Source organism: Schistocerca piceifrons, chromosome 4 (assembly GCF_021461385.2).
Source record: "Schistocerca piceifrons isolate TAMUIC-IGC-003096 chromosome 4, iqSchPice1.1, whole genome shotgun sequence".
NCBI lineage: Eukaryota > Metazoa > Arthropoda > Insecta > Orthoptera > Acrididae > Schistocerca > Schistocerca piceifrons.
The window spans coordinates 382109432-382131596 of NC_060141.1; positions in this window are offsets into that span (position 1 = coordinate 382109432).

The window sequence follows — 22165 nt, forward strand, 5'->3', positions numbered from 1 at the left end:
GCACACAGCACAGCCAGTGATTCTCACACAGAGCGCTACGTGGCGTTACCAATAAGAAAACCTAAACAGCCTACTTACAAGCCTAGCAGAATGCAGGCAAGTGTTTTTGTGGTGTAGCATCACTTCATGCAGTCTTCCTGGTCGTTGTTCTTGGATTGCGTCTCCAGTACGTCTCGGTTCTTGACAGTAAATGTCAGTAGTAATGCTGACACCTCGGGGAAGCAATTCGTAGCACACCACACCATCACTGTTACACCAGATACATAAGATTATCTTTTGTGGATGGGTGCAGTTCTTTGTAAGGGAAGTTACTGGTTTGTTTGCGCGTTCAACCAAACCATCTTTTCCCTTATGTTAGCATAAAGACACCATTTCTCGTCACCAGTAACCATATAGGACAGGAAAGGTCGGTGTTGTTCACGAGCCAACTGATGATGAGCAAACCGAGTTGCACACATGGTCATACGCATACTTCTGTGATTTTGGCTTATAGAATACAATACACCCGCCAGGGTAAACGAGAGCGCTAATGCTGGTAGGCGCGCCGGCCATGGATCGAAGCCGCCTGTCGGATTAACGTCGAGGGCCAGTACGTCGGCCGGCCTGGTTGTGGTTTTTAGACTGTTTTCCACATATTGCTAGGTGAATATCTGGCTGGTCCCCATGTTCCAGCTAAGTTACATGCTTCGCAGCCATTTGAAAACATTCGCACTATTCCATGGCTTACACTAGTTTCAGACAGCTGGGATACACTAATTCTGTCCCGGGGTGTTAGGGGTGGTGGCAGGAAGGGAATCTGTCCACCCTATGCAACTAACACAGCCAATTCAATAGTAACACTGCCGACTGCGCATTGCGCGGGACAAAGGCCCCAAGAAAGAAAGAAAGAAAGAAAGAAAGAAAGAAAGAAAAGTACACCCGGTTTTTGAACCTTTCCCATTGCATGCAGATGTCCCACGATGGTCGAATGACCACAGATAATCACGTTTGCCAGTTCTCGAGTACACTGTCCGGCATCACTGTGGGTTAATGCGCTTAACTGATCTTCATCAAACCCCGAAGGTCTTCCTCAACATCGAGAGCCACTTATATCAACACTATCGGCATTAAAAGGAGAAAACCATTTCCCTGCTGTGCTCTATCCAGTGGCGTTGTTCCCATGACCGGTGCAAATGTTTCTAGCTGCCTTCCGTGCTGTCACTTCTCTATTGAACCCAAAAGGATACGTCGGAAATGTTTCTATTTCTCCACTTGGCACTAGATTTTCTAGGGTCTAAAATTCATCTTATTATGTCCAAATGACAAAATGACAACATGTAAACACGAATAGTAATAGTGACTACAGGTAAAAAATGATAACCGATAAATAATAGCAAAGCAACCGAAATACCAACGTGGAAAATAAAAACGCTACGAACTTATGCACCAACTTAATTCGTTAGACGGAAGATCGTTCACATATATGCTGAACAATAGTGACACAAAGACAGAACCTTTGGCAACTCCATACGTCGTTTCTCCCCAATGAGAATCACGTTCCCGGACCTCATCACTAAGTACAACTTGATGCATTCTTCTGGTTAAGCACTGAAGAGCCAAAGAAACTGGTACACCTGCCTAATATCGTGTGGGGCTCCAGCGATCACGCAGAAGTGCCACAACACGACGTGGCATGGACTCGACTAATGTTTGAAGTAGTGCTGGAGGGAACTGACACCATGAATCCTGCAGGGCTGTCAATCCGTAAGAGTGCGAAGGGTTGGAGGTCTCTTCTGAACAGCACGTTAGAACATATCCCATATTTGCTCAATAATATTCATATCTGGGGAGTCTGGTGACCAGCGGAAGTGTTTAAAAAAAGAAGAGTGTTCCTGGAGCCACTCTGTAGCAATTGTGGACGTGTGGGGTGTCGCATTGTCTTGCTGGATTTCTCCAAGTCAATCCGAATGCACTATGGTCATGAATGGATGCACGTGATCAGATAGGAAACTTAAGTACGTGTCACCTGTCAGAGTCGTATCTAGACGTATTAGGGGTCAGATATCGCTCAAACTCCACATGCCGCACACCATTACAAAGCCTACACGAGACTGAACAGTCGCCTGCTGACATGTAGGTTGCATGGATTCATGAGGTTGTCTCTATATCCGTACACGACCATCCGCTCGATACAACTTGAAACGAGACTCGTCCGACCAGGCAACATATTTCCAGTCATTAACAGTCCGATGTCGGTCTTGAAGGGCCGAGGTGGGGCGTAAGGCTTTGTGCCGTGCAGGCATCAAGGGCAGACGAGCGGCCCTTCGACTCCGAAAGCCCCTTACGATGGTGTTTCGTTGAATAGTCAGCACGCTGACAATTGTGTATTTCGCAGCATTGAGATCTGAAGTAATTTTCGGAAGGGTTGCACTTCCCTCACGTTGAACGATTTTCTTCAGTCGTTGCTGGTCCCATTCTTGCAGGATCTTTTTCCGGCCGCAGCGATGTGGGAGATTTGATGTTTTACCTGATTCCTGATATCCAAGGTACAGTCGTGAAATAGTCCTACGGGAGAACCGACACTTCATCTCTACCTCGGAGACGCTGTGTCCCATGGCTCGTGCGCCGACTAAAACACCAGGCTCAAACTCACTTAAGTAATGATAACCCGCCATTGTAGCAGGAGTAACTGATCTAACAACCAGGCACTTGTTGTCTTATATAGGCGTTACCGACCGTAGTGGCGTGTTCTGCCTGTTTACATATATCTATATTTGAATACGCATGCCTATACCAGTTTCTTTGGCTCTTCAGTGTATATGACATTACCTATTGGTTGACTACACCATCGCCGGCCGGAGTGGCCGAGCGGTTCTAGGCGCTACAGTCTGGAACCGCGCGACCGCTACGGTAGCAGGTTCGAATCCTGATTCGGGCAAGGATGTGTGTTATGTCCTTAGGTTAGTTAGGTTTAAGTAGTTCTAAGTTCTAGGAGACTGATGAACTCAGAAGTTAAGTCCCATAGTGTTCAGAGCGATTTTTGTTTTTTTTTTTCTTTTTTTTTTTGACTACACCATCAAGCACTTTAAACCTCGGTTTATCTAATGCACTCCTGAAATTCTCACAGTTAAACAGTCTAGACATGCTGCAGAAAATATGAGCAGACCCTGTTTTATTATGTAATACATGTAAAATTTGGTGAGTGATAATTTAAATGGCGTTCTCTGTATAGTAACTCTTCTGAAACGCAAACTGTGATTTTCCGAGTATATTACCCTTGCTAAGGAGAAATACTATTCTAGAATACATTACCTTCCCGAACATTTTAGAAACTAATGTCAGCAGTGAAACAGGTCGGTAGTTGTAGACAGCAATTTCTTAAAGAGGGGTTTAATAACGGCATATTTCAGTCTCTCTGGAAGAATGCCTAGAATTAGTGATGAATTACATACTTCGGATAAGACTGGGTCTATTCAAGGGAATAACTCTTTAGCACGCTATTGGAAACAACATCAAAACCACATGAGTCCCAACAAGCACGTGGAGCAGCGACTTAGGATACCTAATTCCCATGCGTTGACACAGAGACGCACACGTGGTAGGCAGAGGTGAGGCAGGCGCCACGGGACGCTTGACGCTTGGCAGGCGGCCACGGTGCGACTGATGAAGACGAGTATGGCGTCAGCAGCTGCCTCCCCTCAGGTGGCCCCACTGCCTGGAGGCTGGTCCACCAGCCCCGGCGGTCACGCAGCGAGAACGTCCGGTACGGCCGACGAGTGATTTACGAGCGCAGCTGGCGCCGCCAGATGTAAACTCCATCAGTAATCATCAAAATTAAATAATGCCACAGCAACCGCCCGGACATATAACAAATGGCCCGCACTCTGTTCGCCGGTCTAGCCTCCTCTGATGAAGACTGATGGTGTCTCGGCGCGCCCTCTGCGCCTGACAAATCCCTGTTTGTTTCCTCTGCCGCGCTACCATCCTCGAAGGGCGTCTCGGATTGCTAGCAGCTCCGTGTTCTTCAATAACAAGCCAAGCGCCAGTGCTTGTTTTCTGAAGAAAATACTCTTTCATTTGGTGTGTGCCCTCACACCATTAGTAAATCTTTACATACTACTATCATTATTATAGTGTGGCAATAGAGATCGTACACATATTTACACACAATAAATTTTTAGGGATGTTTCAATTTGACAAGAATGTAGCAGCACTGGTACAAGTCTTTCAGAACCCCTATAGAAACATACAGTAGCCGGGCCTGTACGATACGTCGTATTGTCTATTTCTTCTCCCTGCACCTACTTATTCAAGATAAAGCCACATACCGCTCGTCTCATTCGGATACGTTTCGATCCTTTGTGAGGGGCTGGAGCATTCGTCGTTTGCTTTTGAATTAGGTCGCCACTCTACGGAGGATGTACGTTCCGCTGCTCTTCCCACTTCTCGGTGACATCGTAAACGTCCCTGACACGACGATCAACCCGAGGTAGCTTTCGGCTTGTAGCTGACGGATTCTGGAAAGCGTTACTTAGAAATGAGTTCTTATGGAACGTTTTCTTCTTAATAATTTGCCGCTTGGCAGCTTTCATTGTAAGACCCGGAGGACAGTTGTGACAGTGTCAGCAGCTTTCCTCACTGCCTCTTCCATTCGTACAAGGAGGTTATAATTAAACTTTCACTACTTCAGCCATTGCAGACGGTAAACTACACTGAAGGGCCGAAGAAACTAAACATGCTACTCGCATACCGTAATACCAAGAGCGCAGCGCCCAAGCTGAGACAAGTACCGGCTGTGCGATGTGACGCATGGTGCACCTGTCTGCCTGGAAGTTGTTATTGTGCAAATCTGTGTCTACTGCTGGAACTGAAGGGGTCGGCAGGAGAAAGTGTTAACCCGCGAGACCGTATTTTGCGTTCCTGTGTATTAAATGTATGGCCAAATTTAAAAAAAAGAATATAAATACAATGAGACCAAGCAGTTTATATTGTAGATAGTATTTTCTAGCACTTCTTGTCGAACTACTTGTTATCAGCATGTGGTGCTTCTGAAAACATATCACGTAACTTGGAAAGTGTAATCCCTACTGAACGTATGATTATTACTTTCTTCCAGCGAAGTCTTCAGAATTTCCTACTTTCCTTAAAGTCCGAAGTTAAAGATCCTTGATGCCTTGACACATTCACCAACACAAAATTACGCTTTCTTGTAAATGTTTACATATAGCTCTTTAAGGTCAAATTATTTTAGTATCCTTCCCCTTTCCTTTTGTTCTCGATGTTTTTACCCTATTGGATATCGCAAATTTTTTCTACTCATCATCACTTTCGTCTTTATCATTACTCGCTATTCTGTGCTTTATATGCTGTCCATTTCATTCAACAGACCTTATCTTCCTGATCTCTGGGAATACGGCCAATGTTGCTTTCGAACGTAAGGATTGATATTTGTTTCCCTTGCACTTTGAAAACCGTTCTACAGTTTTCTTGTATCTAAACTCAACTTGTACCACAACTAGCTAGTTGGAATTAGCGAAGTGCGGTGGCACGGAGAACATGGCTCTTAGGCAGATGGATGCAGTGTTCTCAACAAAAGAACAAGTAAGCATAACGCAGGAGTAAGTCTAATATTGAACATGAAAATAAGACTGTGGGTAAACTAAAATGAATGCCGCAAGGAACTGATTATGATTGGCAAGTCAGATACAAAGTTTTGACAATCCAGAGTAGCACTAGCTATGTAGATGACGAAGTGTCTGAAAAAATATATGATGTCACAAAAATATTATCCGGCACAGTAAAGGAGAAAACTCATTTTTTGGATTGCACTTTATGACCTGACATGAAAAGCACTACAAAATCTGCAAGTTTCAGCAAATAATAGACGAGAATAAAATGTCAATGCAGCAGATTTCCTAGAAAATAAAATCAAAATCAGATTTCTATGGCAACTGGTGTCCATTTAAAGAGGAAGAAATTGTGACTGTTTATTAAAATACACAGTTTATTTGGAAACATTAACCTTAAGGAGAAATGGGTTAGTATCTAAAAAGCGAAGTGATACTGTGGTACGCCACAGGACTCTTATTTGAGACGGCAGCGGTTCAAATCCCCGTGTTACTGACCTGATTTAGGTTTTACATGTGCATAAATCGCTTAAGGCAAATGGGCCCTTCGAGAGGTCATGGCCGATTTCATTTCCTAACATTCCCAATACGAGCTTCTACAACGTTCCTAATGACGTCATTGTCTTTGGGACATTAAATCCTAGTAGTCCGTCCTTCAACACACCATGAAAAATATGAACAGTACCTCGGAGCACTATAGACAGAATTTAACATCATTTAGAAGCTCCAGTTCCACAATAATACAAGAGTCTAATAGAAAAACATATAATTATTGATACTTTTGAATTATTGATCTACTTGCAGTTATAGCTTGATTGCCCTGAATTTTGGTAGGAGTGTCATACTATAACTTACATGCCTAATGTCATTTTTGTATTATCCTGGAAGTTGTAATCGCTTTGACAGTAAACCACTGCTAACTGTCTCGATTAATATTTTAGCTGTCTTTGTAGTATGTAGAATGTAGAATGTAGAAGGTAGGTTGAAGGAAATAATTACTTTAAAAGGCTAGACCCAGTATCATGTAATATATGGTCATAATTTAGTGCAAATAGGTCATTACTTGCAGAGATAAACTTTGCAAAGCGCATGTCTGTCCTAATTGTATCAGATTAAAACAGGAGAGATGAGTAGCTGGCAAAATATATCCGCAGATGATATTGAAGAAGTTCATGGTCAACTATCATGTTCCGAATGCGAAAACATTTCGTTGCAGTACACCCACATCTTGAGAAATGATGATCATAATAAAATATCAGAAATCAGCGCAATAACGGAAAGATTTAAGTGTTAGTTTTTCCTGCGTGCTGTTAGAGAGCGGAATGACAGAAAAATAGCGTGAAGGTGTTCGATGAAGCGTCTTCCAGGTACTTAATTATGAATTGCATATTAATCATGTAGGTGTAGATATAGATGACCACAATAATAGGAAAAACTTCCTCATTTACATGGATTACAAAAAGAGAAAAACTGCTTTGACCTTGTGGACGACTGTAGCAAAGGAGGACTGTACAACAAATTAAGGTTATTAGCATTCTCACGGCCTGGTCATTATAGTGTAAGTTACGTTATTGTGAACTTACGCTTTGGGTTCTGGTGGATGATAAACATGAACTCTCTAAATCTGAATACAGCAGATTAAGCAATGAATCACTAGGAAGAGTATATTAGAAAGTTATTTTCTACTGTTGATACAGAAGAGGATGGCTCTACAGATTTGTGTTGAAATTCCACAGACGAATGGATTGTGAGTAAGGAAGTAGACGGTTCCCAGTGCTTTCACCTTGTATGCCAGCGCAAAAATTTGGATCGCCTTAAACTCCAAAGGTATCACATCACGTTCGAGGGGTTGTGGTCCCAAGATGTCCTTAGATAAGGCTTCAATCGTCCCGGGGATGCCAGCAATGTCAGACGTTATCAGGAACGTCATCCTGTGCCCATCACTCTGCGAACTGCCGTCTTCGACTGTGAAATCTGTTGGAATCTACGCATCAAGAGAAGATGTGGTTTCACTGAAGCCCTTTATGTTACACCCTGAGGCTGTTTTCTGTCGATTCTGAGCGGCGCCGTGTCTGGAATGTTTTCCTTTGCCACCCACAAGAAAATGACGTGATTTCAACACTGGGCGCCACGGTTCTGATCTCCGCCGCAAAGGCTTCTAAAGAAGCTGTGAAATATTGGATAGAGATGGTGTAACACGTCCACGATTAGGCTGGGCAGAATTATGGCGAAATTTGGTGCCAATGTGACATGATTAACCCACGTTAGACTCACCTGAACGTCTGAGATGTGGCTTTTTTTATTTTTTCGAATTTGTCAGCACCTTGCTGTCTGAAGCTTCACCTATCCCAAGGGTGTAGTCGCAGGGCGCCACGCATTTTCACCATTACAGAGGAAGGTTATAGCCTTCTTTGGACCAAATTTAAAATGTATACGTCGAAATGGGAGACAATTAGGGGTTTTTTGATTGTGTTGTGCACTATATATTGAGAATTTTATCTATGCATACTTTAAGAAATTATCTGTTGAAGACAGTAAAGATTGTATTTCTGGAGGTATAAAACTAATCTCCAACCGAACACGACATGAAGGCCCAACGTTATCGACCGGCCGCCGTGTCACCCTCAGCCCGCAGGCGTCACTAGATCCGGATATGGAGGGGCATGTGGTCAGCACACCGCTCTCCCAGCCGTATGTCAGTTTACCACACCGGAGCCGCTGTTTCTTAGTCAAGTAGCTCCTCAGTTTGCCCCGCAAGGGCTGTGTTTACCCCCCTTGCAAGCAGCACTCGGCAGACCGGATGGTCACCCATCGTAGCCCAGCCCGACAGCGCTTAACTACGGTGATCTGACGGAAACCGGTGTTACCACCGCAGCAAAGCCGTTCGCTATTTCTGTGGGTGTAGTAAATGTTTTAGGACTTGGTAGTAAAGGCTAATACGAATAAAACGTATTGTATAACATGAGTCCAATTTTTATGGAATACAAAGGTACAGCTGTGAGAATGTAGCACAATCAAATATCTACAGAAGGCATTATGCAAAAGGAGATTGTTAAGTTCCAAGTTCATTGTCACAAATTCCACCTGCGACTAAAGTGCAAATTCGAATTCTTCTGACAAAACCAGGGATATCTCTTTTGAGGTCGCCTTGTCGTTATTTTGTAAACCTGGACTATCGATTAGTCTCGTGTTCTTTTATAACTAAGTTGTCTGTTGTACTTACCTTTCCTTTGTAGCTGTCATCCCTACAGACAAAAATCTCGTCCTGGTCGATAAACATGACCGTTTTTGCCAACCCATCGTCCAGGGAAAGGTGTAGATTATGTGTCACCTGGCGACTAGAGAATGTAGAGGCCACGTCATGCTGGAAGAATACGGACGTCTTTGTAGCGAAAGGAAATACTAGTAATGCCCGAAGCTCGTTTTGAACAAAGGGCTATCTCACGCACTTTAGTGAAAACACGAATAAACTCTCTTTACGGGGTACTCTGCGGAAATCGTCTGCCGTGTTTTCTACCGGCAGTAACACCATTTCCATTACAGAACCTGACTTAAATACCATTCAGGCGTACTAAAAATTTGGAAGTATGTGCGGCATACTTCAACGAAACAGCACAATTGCCCAACGAATCACAATCAGAATCTCAGTAGAAAATTTCACGACTATTCATGCTCCATCATAACTTCACAAAAAAATTTGATAGTCGATAAATAGACCCACAGTAACTGTCGTACCAACATTTGAAATTAAAACTTACCTCCATAACTAACTGTACCTTTGTAATCAATTAAAATTCGACACATGTTATATGCGATGTTTTATTCGAATTTGCATGTGACACTTCTTCCTAAGATGTTTACCTCTCCTCCAGAAACGCCCTTATAAGTATTTTGGGTCAAAGCTGCCTACAACCTTGTTCCGTAATGGTGCAAAAACGTGGCGCTCTGCGACGTCAGCCTCGGGCTGCGGCGTCGTTTCAAATAGCACATTTGACCTAGTAGATAGTGTCGGAAGTTCCACGCGGCTTTCCGCGGATGATGCTGTAGTATACAGAGAAGTTGCAGCATTAGAAAATTGTAGCGAAATGCAGGAAGATCTGCAGCGGATAGGCACTTGGTGCAGGGAGTGGCAACTGTCCCTTAACATAGACAAATGTAATGTATTGCGAATACATAGAAAGAAGGATCCTTTATTGTATGATTATATGATAGCGGAACAAACACTGGTAGCAGTTACTTCTGTAAAATATCTGGGAGTATGCGTGCGGAACGATTTGAAGTGGAATGATCATATAAAATTAATTGTTGGTAAGGCGGGTACCAGGTTGAGATTCATTGGGAGAGTGCTTAGAAAATGTAGTCCATCAACTAAGGAGGTGGCTTACAAAACACTCGTTCGACCTATACTTGAGTATTGCTCATCAGTGTGGGATCCGTACCAGATCGGTTTGACGGAGGAGATAGAGAAGATCCAAAGAAGAGCGGCGCGTTTCGTCACAGGGTTATTTGGTAACCGTGATAGCGTTACGGAGATGTTTAATAAACTCAAGTGGCAGACTCTGCAAGAGAGGCGCTCTGCATCGCGGTATAGCTTGCTCGCCAGGTTTCGAGAGGGTGCGTTTCTGGATGAGGTATCGAATATATTGCTTCCCCCTACTTATACCTCCCGAGGAGATCACGAATGTAAAATTAGAGAGATTAGAGCGCGCACGGAGGCTTTCAGACAGTCGTTCTTCCCGCGAACCATACGCGACTGGAACACGAAACGGAGGTAATGACAGTGGCACGTAAAGTGCCCTCCGCCACACACCGTTGGGTGGCTCGCGGAGTATAAATGTAGATGTAGATGTAGTAGACACATACGAAATATATACCAGAGTTCAGTGGTTCATGTAAAGTTTATGGTGAGTTAACGATGTCACACTGACATCAGATTTCACTAAAACTATGCTTAATGTCACTGTGAACGTACCACACAATAGGAAGGTCGTCATACCATCTCCTCTTGACGCCTTTGCAATGGAGGCAGAACCGCAATGTCCAGAGTTGAAATCAGCTATTTTCTTATGGGTGGCCGAGGAAAATATTGCAGACACACCACGACTCGGAATCAACACGATAAAGCCTCAGAGAGTGGTATAAAGGACGTTAATGAAACCACCCCTTCCTTTGGGTCTTTGATTCCCGCACATTTCGCACTCGCGGGAGTGCGAGAGTTCGCAACATGACATTATTGATAACGTTTGACACTGGTGATACTCCCCGAACAATTCAACTGTTCTCTAAGGACACCGTGGGGCTGCAACCACACTGAACATGATCTGAGCCTTTACAGTATAGTGCGACGATAATTTTTGCGCTGGTGCATAAGTTGGAGCATTAGGGACCTTTCTATATCATTAGACGAAATTTGAATGTGACCCTAAGCAGCAAAGTGTGTTTATGCTTCTTCAGCCCTTCCGTTTTGTACCCTCCTGTGGCGTGATCACAGTGGAATGCGGCATTGACACATGCGTGAATCAACCCATTCCCTCATTCCCTTCCTCCCTCAGCACTTATGCAACAACGCACCTTTGTTAGACGCAAGCGACAACCGCTCATTGATTCCTGGGCGGCGGTGTCACATGCTTCCTTCCCTTAGATCGGATGCAGCCACTCAGCTGAGCCACGACAACATGGCTGCCTTTCACAGGGGTGTCTAGGAATCAGCCAGGGTCTGCCTCTGTACAGAGATATTTTTATTGGCCCAACAAATGTACGCTTGTGGTACGCAGGGTGCTGACGACCTGGGTGGTTTTACATCGATTCTTTGTCTATTCATTAACGCACCCCTCCCTACCCTTTCATGGTGATCACGCCATTGGAGGCCATGAAATAAAAGGGCTTGTCTTCTTTGGCTCATGTTCAAATTTCATGGAACAGTTTTGAAAGACCATAGCGGTCAATCTTGTACAGCAGAACAAAACTTATGGTCGCGCTACATTTCAAAAAAGTTAGATTATGTTCAGTGGGGTTGCAGCCCCACCATGGCCTTATAGAAGGATTGAATCGTTTTGGGGCTGCCAGCAGAGTCGAACGTTGTCAAGACCGTCTTCCTGTAGCTAATCAAACTGCGAACCAGTGTTATCAACCGCGAATTATGTGGGATTCAAGACCCAAAGGGAACGTGTTGTTTCTTTGACGCTCTTCATGCCATCCACGAAGGCCTTTTCGTGTCAGTTCTGAGCGGCGGTGTGTCTGAAATGTTCTCATGGACCACACATAAGAACCCAAATGATTTCAAGGCTGAGTGTCGGTGTTTTGACCTTCATCGTTGAGGCGTCAAAGGAATGGTCGAAATGAGGTGGTGCGACGACCTTCCCATCGTGTAACCATCCACGGTGACGTTTAGCGAAATTTTTGAGAAATTTGGTGCCAATGTGACACCATTACCCCCCCCCCCCCCTGCCCCCCCTTCCTTTTACTCTTCACATAAACTTCTGAGCTCTGGTCTCCTTTTCGCATGTGCCGACACCTTGGGGTGCATGTGCCGAACCTGAGGGTAACGTAGCAGGGTGCCACCACGATTGCTACCTAAGTACCTTGACACAAATTTTAAACTTCTTCGTCTCAATAGGATAAATAACTGGGAAGTTTCGAAAGCTTCATCCTTTAACTGCATTGCGCAGTGTATAGACGACGGAAGATTGGTATTTTGCTGATCTATAGTGAGGAATGATTGAATGCTTAGTAAAACTTTTACGTTGGCCTATCACATGTAATTGCTTTGTGTATCTTGTCGATTTAATAAAGGAATGCGCCCCCTACAATTACATATGGGGCGTCGCGATCAAATATGCCTGTAAATCGGCCAGTGGGTGTAAATTAAAAAGATTAGACCCACCTGGGCATTTCTTCATTCTGGTGCGAATTTAGACATATGTTTGAGAAATCTGTTTGAGTCTAGTGAAGTTACCGCACCAGTGCTTCACTAATTATTGCAGCGTTTATTCGTTTAAAATCAAGAAGACACCATCCAGTCTTAGTCAAGTCAGCGAACTCTGGGCTTGCAGCATGAGTCACTTCCTTCCTCCGTCACAAGGTAGAAGAAACTTCATTGCATACTTCCTTGAGCATCAGAAAACATTTACAGCGAAAGCGATCAAAACAAAGTGTCACTAGTATATAATAACAACCGAAATATAGTTCGAAGACTCCCCTCTCTATTTAATGAGACGTATCATTTTGGAAGACTTCTCAAGGGCGAAAGTAACTGAACAATTGTTATATCTATTTAGTGTTTCAGTAGTGTAAGTCAACAAAGCAAACACAAACCGGAAAACGTTTGAGATTTCGGAGGGTTCCTGGAGGAATTAAACTGCAGATGGAAACCTATGTCCAAAACCATCATCCACCGAGGAAACAGCCGGCCGGAGTGGCCGAGCGTTTCTAGGCGCTACAGTCTGGAACCGCGCGACCGCTACGGTCGCAGGTTCGAATCCTGCCTCGGGCATGGATGTGTGTGATGTCCTTAGGTTAGTTAGGTTTTCTTAGTTCTAAGTTCTAGGGGACTTATGACCTCAGCAGTTGAGTCCCATAGTGCTCAGAGCCATTTGAACCATTTGAACCGAGGAAACAAAGCATCGCATTCATAGAAGGCAAGTCCCGTCTAGGCAGCAGCTAGCTTCATCTTCTCTTCTGTCAAACTGACAATCACTCGCAGTTACTGATTAACAAACACCATTGCGAAACGTTCCATCCATGGTCCGTCAGCGTACAAACTCACGTTTGCTGCCGGAGGGATGCCCTCGACTGTCACGAGCCGGCCGCTTTGGCCGAGCGGTTCTACGCGCTTCAGTCCGGAACCGCGCTGTTGCTACGGTCCCATGTTCGAATCCTGCCTCAGACATGGATGTGTGTGAAGTCCTTAGGTTAGGTAAGTTTAAGTAGTTCTAAGTCTAGGGGACTGATGACCTCAGATGTTAAGTCCCATAGTGCTTAGAGCCATTTGAACCATTTGAATTGTCACGACTATCATGATATTCACGTAAGGTGCTCTTATACGCGTCTCTCTCTCTCTCTCTCCCTCTCTCTCTCTCTCTCTCTCTCTCTCTCTCTCTCTCTCTCCCTCCCTCCTTCCCTCCCCCCCCCTCTCTCTCTTCTTTCTTTTATCATTGCACACCACATTTTTTTCTCTAGTTTCAATTTTTATCTTTGCTAATGGACATAAGCTCCTTAATTTATACGCATATGTCATCCATTCTTTCTAATGTATCTCTGTTATTACTAATTACTATTTATTATAAACAGAGGAACGAATCTCCTTACAAGCGTCTGCGATCAGTATCTATACCTTTAACCTTTAGACTTTGTAGTGTCGTTGCATAACGTTTCCAGATACGGGCTCCTGCTCTCGATTTGTTCCTCAAGACACCCTCTGGAATCCATCGAACATTGTCGCAACATTTCTCAGACACTCTGTGGATATACACGAAACTTAACTTTAGTGTTGTCAATTGGAAATTTGTTCCCTTTTTCGAAGCTTTCCTATTTGTTGTCAAGTAAATGCTGGATCTGGTACTTCCCTCGTGTATACCTGTATTCGTAATTAGGAAGCGTTCTGTCCCTCTACCAGCCTGCCTTGTAGTTGACTGCAATGAACCGCGACTCTATAATGCGTAACGTCTAAAATGGTCAAATGGTTTAAATGGCTCTGAGCACTACGAGACTTAACATCTGAGGTCATCAGTTCCCTAGAACTTAGAACTACTTAAACCTAACTAACCTAAGGACATCACACACATCCATGCCCGAGGCAGGACTGGAACCTGCGACCGTAGCAGTCGCACGGTGTCGGACTGACGCGCCTAGAACTGCTCGGCTACCGAGGCCGGCCTAAAATGGTCCACTCTGCTCCTTGGAATTGAGGAAAAATAGTGTACTTGGCTAGAAAGGTTATAATGCATAAATGATAAAAACAGACTTCGTGGTTAATACTGGCTACACATTAATGATAAAATTTTTGTAGCCTGAAAAAAAAAGTCATTTACAACGTAAGACCTGTACTGGCACCTCAAACTGAGAAAATTCAGCAGGTGTAATCGTTGCGTATTTGAATATTTATACAGTACGTTTCCACAGAAGTAAAGCAGCAGTGAATACTGGTGAAAAAGTTAAGCAAAATTTTAAAAAAAATAGGAAACCGATACTGTTACTCTACATTCGTCAGCTTCGAGGTAAATATCAAAAGAATAATCGCAGTTAGATGCTACATCACTCCTCCTTTTCATTTCGACGAGTCTTATATTCTCAAAGAAAGATGCTTCGTGAGCTGTGATTAATCATCCCTGCATTTACGGCTTGTAGTTGGGCAAATTGGGTCAGCGCGGAGACAGAGCAGAGAACTGCGTAAGCTCCCAACTTGGCGAGTAGTAAGCGCCCTCGGACCCCCTGTCGCCGCAGAAGCTGAATGGCGGGCGCCTCGGCTCGGCCGTGGAGGGTGCGTGCAAATTGCCCGCAAGTAGCGGCGCGCCGCAGCTGCTGCCAGGCTGGCGAATTATCGGGCCGCTCACGTCGGCCGCATTAACATCAGCCCCTGCTGGACAGCCGCCAGGCCAACCTCGTTACCAGGGCGGCCGGCCCCGAGGAGGCGGACCAACTCCTCCAGGGGCCGGGAACGGCGCGCGGACCTTGTCGCCGTGGAGCACCAGCTGCCGCCCACAGCAAGTGTCTGTCCGGCAGACTCTGGTGGCACTGACAAGAAGCGTCTGCGGCACAACTGCTAACACATCTCTACCAAACCGAGCAAGAAGACGCCACGCAAATCCGTACAACCTGCTACGAATGTAACTACTTGTAAACTTGGCTCCAAAACTCCGAAAACATCTTTTTTGTATGGCCCACTACGACTTTCTCCCTGTGTTAACCTCTTCAGTTCGGGGCAACATACCCAGTGCCCTCAATTATTTGTTTGACATAAAGGGTGTCCACAATTGAAGGAGTTTAAAGAAGGCTGTAGAAAGAGAAACACTGCTCAGAATGACTTCAAATTTTAACAGGATGTTATTGACGCAGGAGAAAACGTCATGGAACAAAAAAAAAAAAAAAAAAAAAAAAAAAAAAAAAAAAAAAAAAAAAAAAAAAAAACATTACGAAAGTTTGACCGATAGATTGCGCTGCAAGGATCAGAATATTGACACCAACAGACGCGCGGCACAAGAGGTGTACAAATTCTCTTTCTGCTGTGTGCCACTATCTCCACGATAACCATTAAAGGAAATCAACCTGCCGCAACGGAGATACAAGAGCACATGTGCAGTGACACGCAGTGGTTCAAGCAGGTCAATGAGGGTTTCCGCAAGCCTAGCTAGTTTCATGGGGGCCATTCAGCGTGATGCACCTGACAACAGGTGGCACTTTCACTCCATGTCTAGCCAGGTATACACGGTGCGACGCTTATATCCGAACAAACGAAACTTGAACCTTCCTGGCAGATTAAAACTGTGTGCCGGACCGAGACTCGAGACCTTTGCTTTTCACGGGCAAGTGCTCTACCATCTGAACCACCCAAGCACGACTCACGCCCCGTGCTCGCAGCTTTACTTCTGCCAGTCTCCTATCTTCCAAAATTTACCTTTTGGAGGTAGGAGACGAGGTACTGGCAGAAGTAAAGCTGTGAGGACGGGCCGTGAGTCGTCCTTGGGCAGATCAGATGGTAGAGCACTTGCCCGTGAAAGGCAAAGGTCCTGAGTTCGAGTCTCGGTCCGGCACACAGTTTTAATCTGCCAGGAAGATTCATATCAGTGCACACTCCGCTGCAGAGTGAAAATCTCATTCTGGATACGAAACTTTTTTTAAAGCAAATTCATTAAATAAATACACAAATGAAAATCCCTTTACATATTAGTAGTGGTATCTTTCAAAAATAACATTACTCAATGTAATCCGGTTCAGCCGCAATGACCGCCTCCAATCTTGTCCTGTAGCGATCGCACGCACTCTTTAAAACAGCGCTGTCCACATTCGCCAATGCTGCTTCGATAGCGGTGAGTACAGATGCGACATTAGGGGCCTCGTCTTATTGGTAGATCTTTCGACTAGTCTCCAAACATAGTAGTTGACGCGGTTCAAATCCGGGCTATTCGCGGGCCAGAACTCCTTTGACCGGAACTTGTCAACATTACCCTAGAGCCAGTTTTGGACTAAATGGCTCGTATGAGGTCCTCCTCCGCCAGCCGAAGCATAGTTCGCTCGCTGACATTCAATACCGACGCCAATTTCTCCAGCGATTGCCCCGTGTCCTCCGAAATCAGCGCCTGAGCCTTTTCGATGAGTCCGCAGTTCGTGACACGTGTTTCCTCGAATGAGGTTTCCTCGCCGGGTAAGCGGAATCTTCCCCAGACTTCACCGAAGCAATATGGTTGGCCACAATATCGTAACCAGTTGATCTCGGGTACCCGAAGAATCTAAGTATCTCAGTAGGCGAATGACCACTGCGAAGACTGTCGATAATCGCAGCTCTTCGGCTGTTCTCCGCACTTTTCCGTGACATCTGGGCCATTTTGAAGCTCTGACTGTTTACTAGATGCCTATGGCTTTCAAGAACGCCTATTTCGACCTCCAGCGGAACTACCATATGGCGGGAAATTTAAATTGAAATATATCCTAATTTATCCGCCGCGCCCTGTATGTTTGCGTTGGTAGTTTCACTGCAGCTCATTTATCATAAGGGCGGGAGCAGCAAAATGAACAAAGCAGACTTAAAGGAGATTTTTGCGTATTCCTCACCGCACTTTTGACTTTATATGCAGTTTATATGGCGTAATATTTTAATTAACTGTATATTGCTTATTGTTGCGAGCAGAACAGATAAAATGCGATTCTCACTATTAGTTTCTGCTAATGAAAATATTTTAACTTTGTGCACCTTGATCTATTACGTGGGGATTCGCACAACACTACAAGGTTTCCTGCTGTGCACGTATGATCTTTAATTTGCAAACTATTTTTATCTAACCTTGATCTGACTTTTTAGAAATGGAGCACGGTATCATTACTGTAACTAATTATGAAATTAAACATGTCCTTCTCTACTTTCATCTCTGAAATGCGCTGAAAATTACTCTTATTGTAGGTACTGAAGTTACAGTAAGCTATGTTCGCTGAACGTAAAAGTTGGAGTGGTTTTTTTTTTTTTTTAATATATCAACACTATTGATTGCCACGACTAACACGATAGCATGAAACTAAAAACGAAATTTGGTTTTTGTATTACTAGCCAGAACAGGTTTCATCACAGCAGCCTTTGACATCACACAAGTAAATTTTTATTGCTCTGATTTACTTAAATTATTTTGCGTCACTGATATTGTAATAGCAGTTTCCCTTGTTCACCTGAAAATGACATAATAAAATCCACCATTCATCTCTGAGGTCTCCGGGAAGCTGAAAGAAATAATTTTAATGTACCATTACCCGCCTGCTTAGTTGCGGGAAAACTGCTTTCATTCAGTTTAATTTGAATTTGCCGCAGCAGCGGCTACCGCGATCTTTGCACAGCTATGGGTCATGAAAAATTCTAAATATGCTGAAAACGGCTAAAAAATGTGGAATGAAATACTGGGCAAGCTATCAATAAATTATTACAAGTATTTTTAACAATTTCTACATTCAAAAATCAACATAAATTTAAAGTACACACCTTTTTCATTCATGGGCCTTAAATGGAGTCTTTCTCGAACAAGAAACAGAAGGAAGCTAACCAAGCATTCAATCGATCGTTACAGGCGCTTACAACTTTAACGGCTACAAGACGAGAGAGAGAGTAATGTTTTAACCTCCACTATTTATAGGCAATTTAATATGCGTCTTTGTTATCTTTTTTAATTATCATTGTCTGCTTTGATTTCTACACTCGCCGACCACAGACGTCATTTGCAAAATACAGATACATAATTATTGCACAAACATAAATATGAAAAAAGTTTATTTCTTCTTCTACATAATCGACAACCGTTCATACAGAAATGTAATAATAATAATGATAATACAGATAAATGTTTCTTTTTTTTCACATATATTACAACAATTTTGTAAATATCTTGCCAGGAGACGCCACAAGACTGAAGAGAAAAATAAGTATTGGGGAGTGCAAATGCAGCAGGGGACAAGCTGTATGGTGCGTCTGAGGCAACTTTAAAGAAATCGGGAGGTGTCTCGTAATGCAAGCTGTGTAAAAAAGGTTACAGACGCTCATTTGGGTATGTCAAGCATGATACGACATGTTTGTAAATTTGACCAGCAGTTGCCTCATTCTTTAAATATGTTGAAAGAGAACCAAGACTTCGTGGCTGACAAATGTGTGGAAATTTATGCTAAGGGCTTCAGGCCATTTAGCATTATGTAGGCTTTCTAAATTTGAGGCAAGCACTGATAGAAATAAAAAAAAATGGCTCATTAGATATTAAAAGACACATTCTAGTGGTATGCAACATAGTGCGAAGAAAGCTTCGTATGAAAGAAAAACTTCTTCTATCAGACACGTACTTGTTAGATTAACGTAATCCAAAAACCGAACTTCGTCTTTGTAATAATAAAGAATTTGGAATGAACCATTTGACCACTTAGAATGAATTCAGCGATTCAGCAATACACATATTAGAAACAGAAATTAAAATTGGTATAACTGAGGTCGTATTTGCCTGAAACATAGTAAGGATACCGAAAGTAGACTTACAAAACCTTACTTTAGTTGGCGTTGCAGCGTAATAGATATCTTTAGGTTTTTGTGTTCAAAGATTCTTGATTTTCAGAGATGGTTCGTTCTGCTTACTGCAGAAAACATGTGTCGGAGGTTACCTGGTGATGGTTCAAATTGAGAGTGACCAGTACAAGTCGAAACAGGTTGAAGTTGTAGAGAAAACCGTTTGTATCGAAATAAATAAATAAACCCCAAATACGCCGCAAAGTGAAGAAGGGCACATAAAATCCACAATTATATGTACTCGTACTATATAGAATAAATTGCCACGTGGCGTAGCACTAGGATAAGACCGACAGACCTGCAAGACTCCTTCAATCTTCTTGGCTTGGGTGGGAGTAGAGCAGGCTGCCAGTTCTGCTGATAACGTGCGGCAGTTTGCCTGCCTGGCTAGAAGGCAAGCATGGGCAGGTTAGGAGAGGAATGTGTACACCCTCTAAGCGGCACACGCCAGTTCCTCAGTTGGAGCCCGAGACGCCTAACACGACTGACTCCATGAAGGATCGTGAGCTGCTAGTAAAGCTCTTTTACAAGAACGATAACTGTGCACCAGTAACCCTACAGAAGTTCCGAACACTCAAGGCCATGAAATAAAAGGCGTTGGTTCGGTGCCTGCTAAGGGTATAGAGACTCGTCTTCAGTTCTCTTGAACTGAAAAGTGTCCGACGTCTGTCGAATATGTGGTCACAGAATTGCAGGTGGGGTCGAGCGGTTGTGTGCATAAATGAATTGTCCGAATATTGGACATGCATTCGTGCACGGCGCATAAAATCATAGAAACGTTCTACGCTGCCAGTCATACAAAATCACTAGTATTCAGGAGTAGCTTCCTGCTGACGTGCCAGCAAGACGAACGTTCGCTCTGGAATTTCTTGCCCGCATCGAATTGGACAATGAATGGCTATGTAATGTCTCTTGCAGCGGTCTCTCCGCGACATTTTCAGAAATTTTATAAATTATATAACTCAGTTCATATCTCGAAATATCTCTTCTTATTTTACCGATTCCTAAACTTTAATATACGATGATTATCAATGCAAAGTAGTTTCAAGCCCTATTATCCTTGGAGCGTCCATTTACTCCATGGAATAGCTTCTCTGCTATCTATGTTTTCTCTTATGAAATGAATGAAGAGGAGCTTGCCGATTAGCCGTGAAAGAAGGAGGATGTATATGTATGTATTGTTGAGCTAGTCGCCATCTTGATGAGATTCTGTATGAGAAGGAATTTAATACATAAACTAAACTAAAGTAAGTGTGTTCGCGTATTATTTAACTGACTATTATTGACAGTGTCTGCTTACTACGCTGTGTTGCACGGTATCAGTGGGGAACGTCTGATTTACACTGGACGAACCTGCCGTTTTGTATGCTCAAGATATCCAGTTACTTCAAATAAATAGGCTAACACGGTCCTACCGGCAGATCTCCGGTCTTCCCCATGTGATCACCGAAAGTTAATAATTATTACAAATGTTTTCAGGAAATCGACTGACAATTTTCGTCGCACCGAGACTTCGAAATTGCTTCACTGCCTTATGGAATTTAAGTTAAGCTCAATTTAATCAGGATAGAACAGTATTGAACTGTGTGAATGTGATAAGCCTGCTTTGTGAATGAAAATTCCCTTAACATACGCATGTTTTTACTATCCTGATCAGTGAAGCTAAATCAGGCCGGTGTGAGAGAGGTTTTTAAATTTTTTGAATACCAAAAAAAAAAAAAACAAATTAAAGCTATAGAAGATCCTTTTGAACCGACGAAGCTCATTTCCATTTCAAGGGACATGTCAATACACACAATTACATATGAGCAACGGCAAATCCGCGCGCACGTCAAGCGGTACTATTTCATTCCTCAAAGGCGGCTGTGAGGTGCGGGTTAACGGTTTCTTTTATAATAGGTCCGTATTTTTCCGATGAGACAAGTCCTGCAGGTCCTGCTACCTGTACCGTCACTGTCAAACGTTATGAATTTGTGGTAACGACTATGGGACCAAACTGCTAAGGTCATCGCTCCCTAGGCTTACGTACAAGTTAAGCTAATTTTAACTTACGCTAAGGACAACACACACACACACACACACACACACACACACACACACCCATGGCCGAGGGAGGACTCGAACCTCCGACGGAGGGAGTGGCGCGAACCGTGGCAACACGCGCTAGACCGCTCGCCGCTCGGCTACCCCTCGCGGAAAACGTTATGCTCGCCAGCGTCATTCCAACACTAGAACAGCGTGAATGTATGGATAAGATCATTTTAATGCAAGATGACTGTGCTCCACATATTTCACAGTGAACGTCATATTATGGCCCCCGTTGTCTCATGCAACATCTGTCCAAACTTTTCAGCTACTATCATACTTTCGGAATTATTGTAGGTGGCAATAGTTAGTGACTCACCCTGTATAGTACTGGTTTAAAAGTTTGCCAAGATCACTAGAGTTGCATCTATTTATTTATAATGGTCTTACGAATATCTTGAAGAAACGTAATTAATCTGGAGGGTGGAAGAGGGAACGGTGGGGGGAGGGGGGGGGGGGGCGCACCATCTGCTAGTGTGGAAAAGTTTTCTCAAATCAAACCGGTATTGACTACAGCTTTCAAATTCTCCTTTCCAGAAATGATTAAGGGACCAATAAATACGTTGTGATTAATGTCAGGCTCACTGTTATAGTGCGCGAATGACGTTTATGCTTGTGTACATGTTTTGATAGAAGCTCATTAATTACAGATAGGTTTAATCTCTATAAATACTTTTTGAACTTATTTTAATGTTCTTATTATCACATACTAAACTGGGGGAGATGTAGAGTG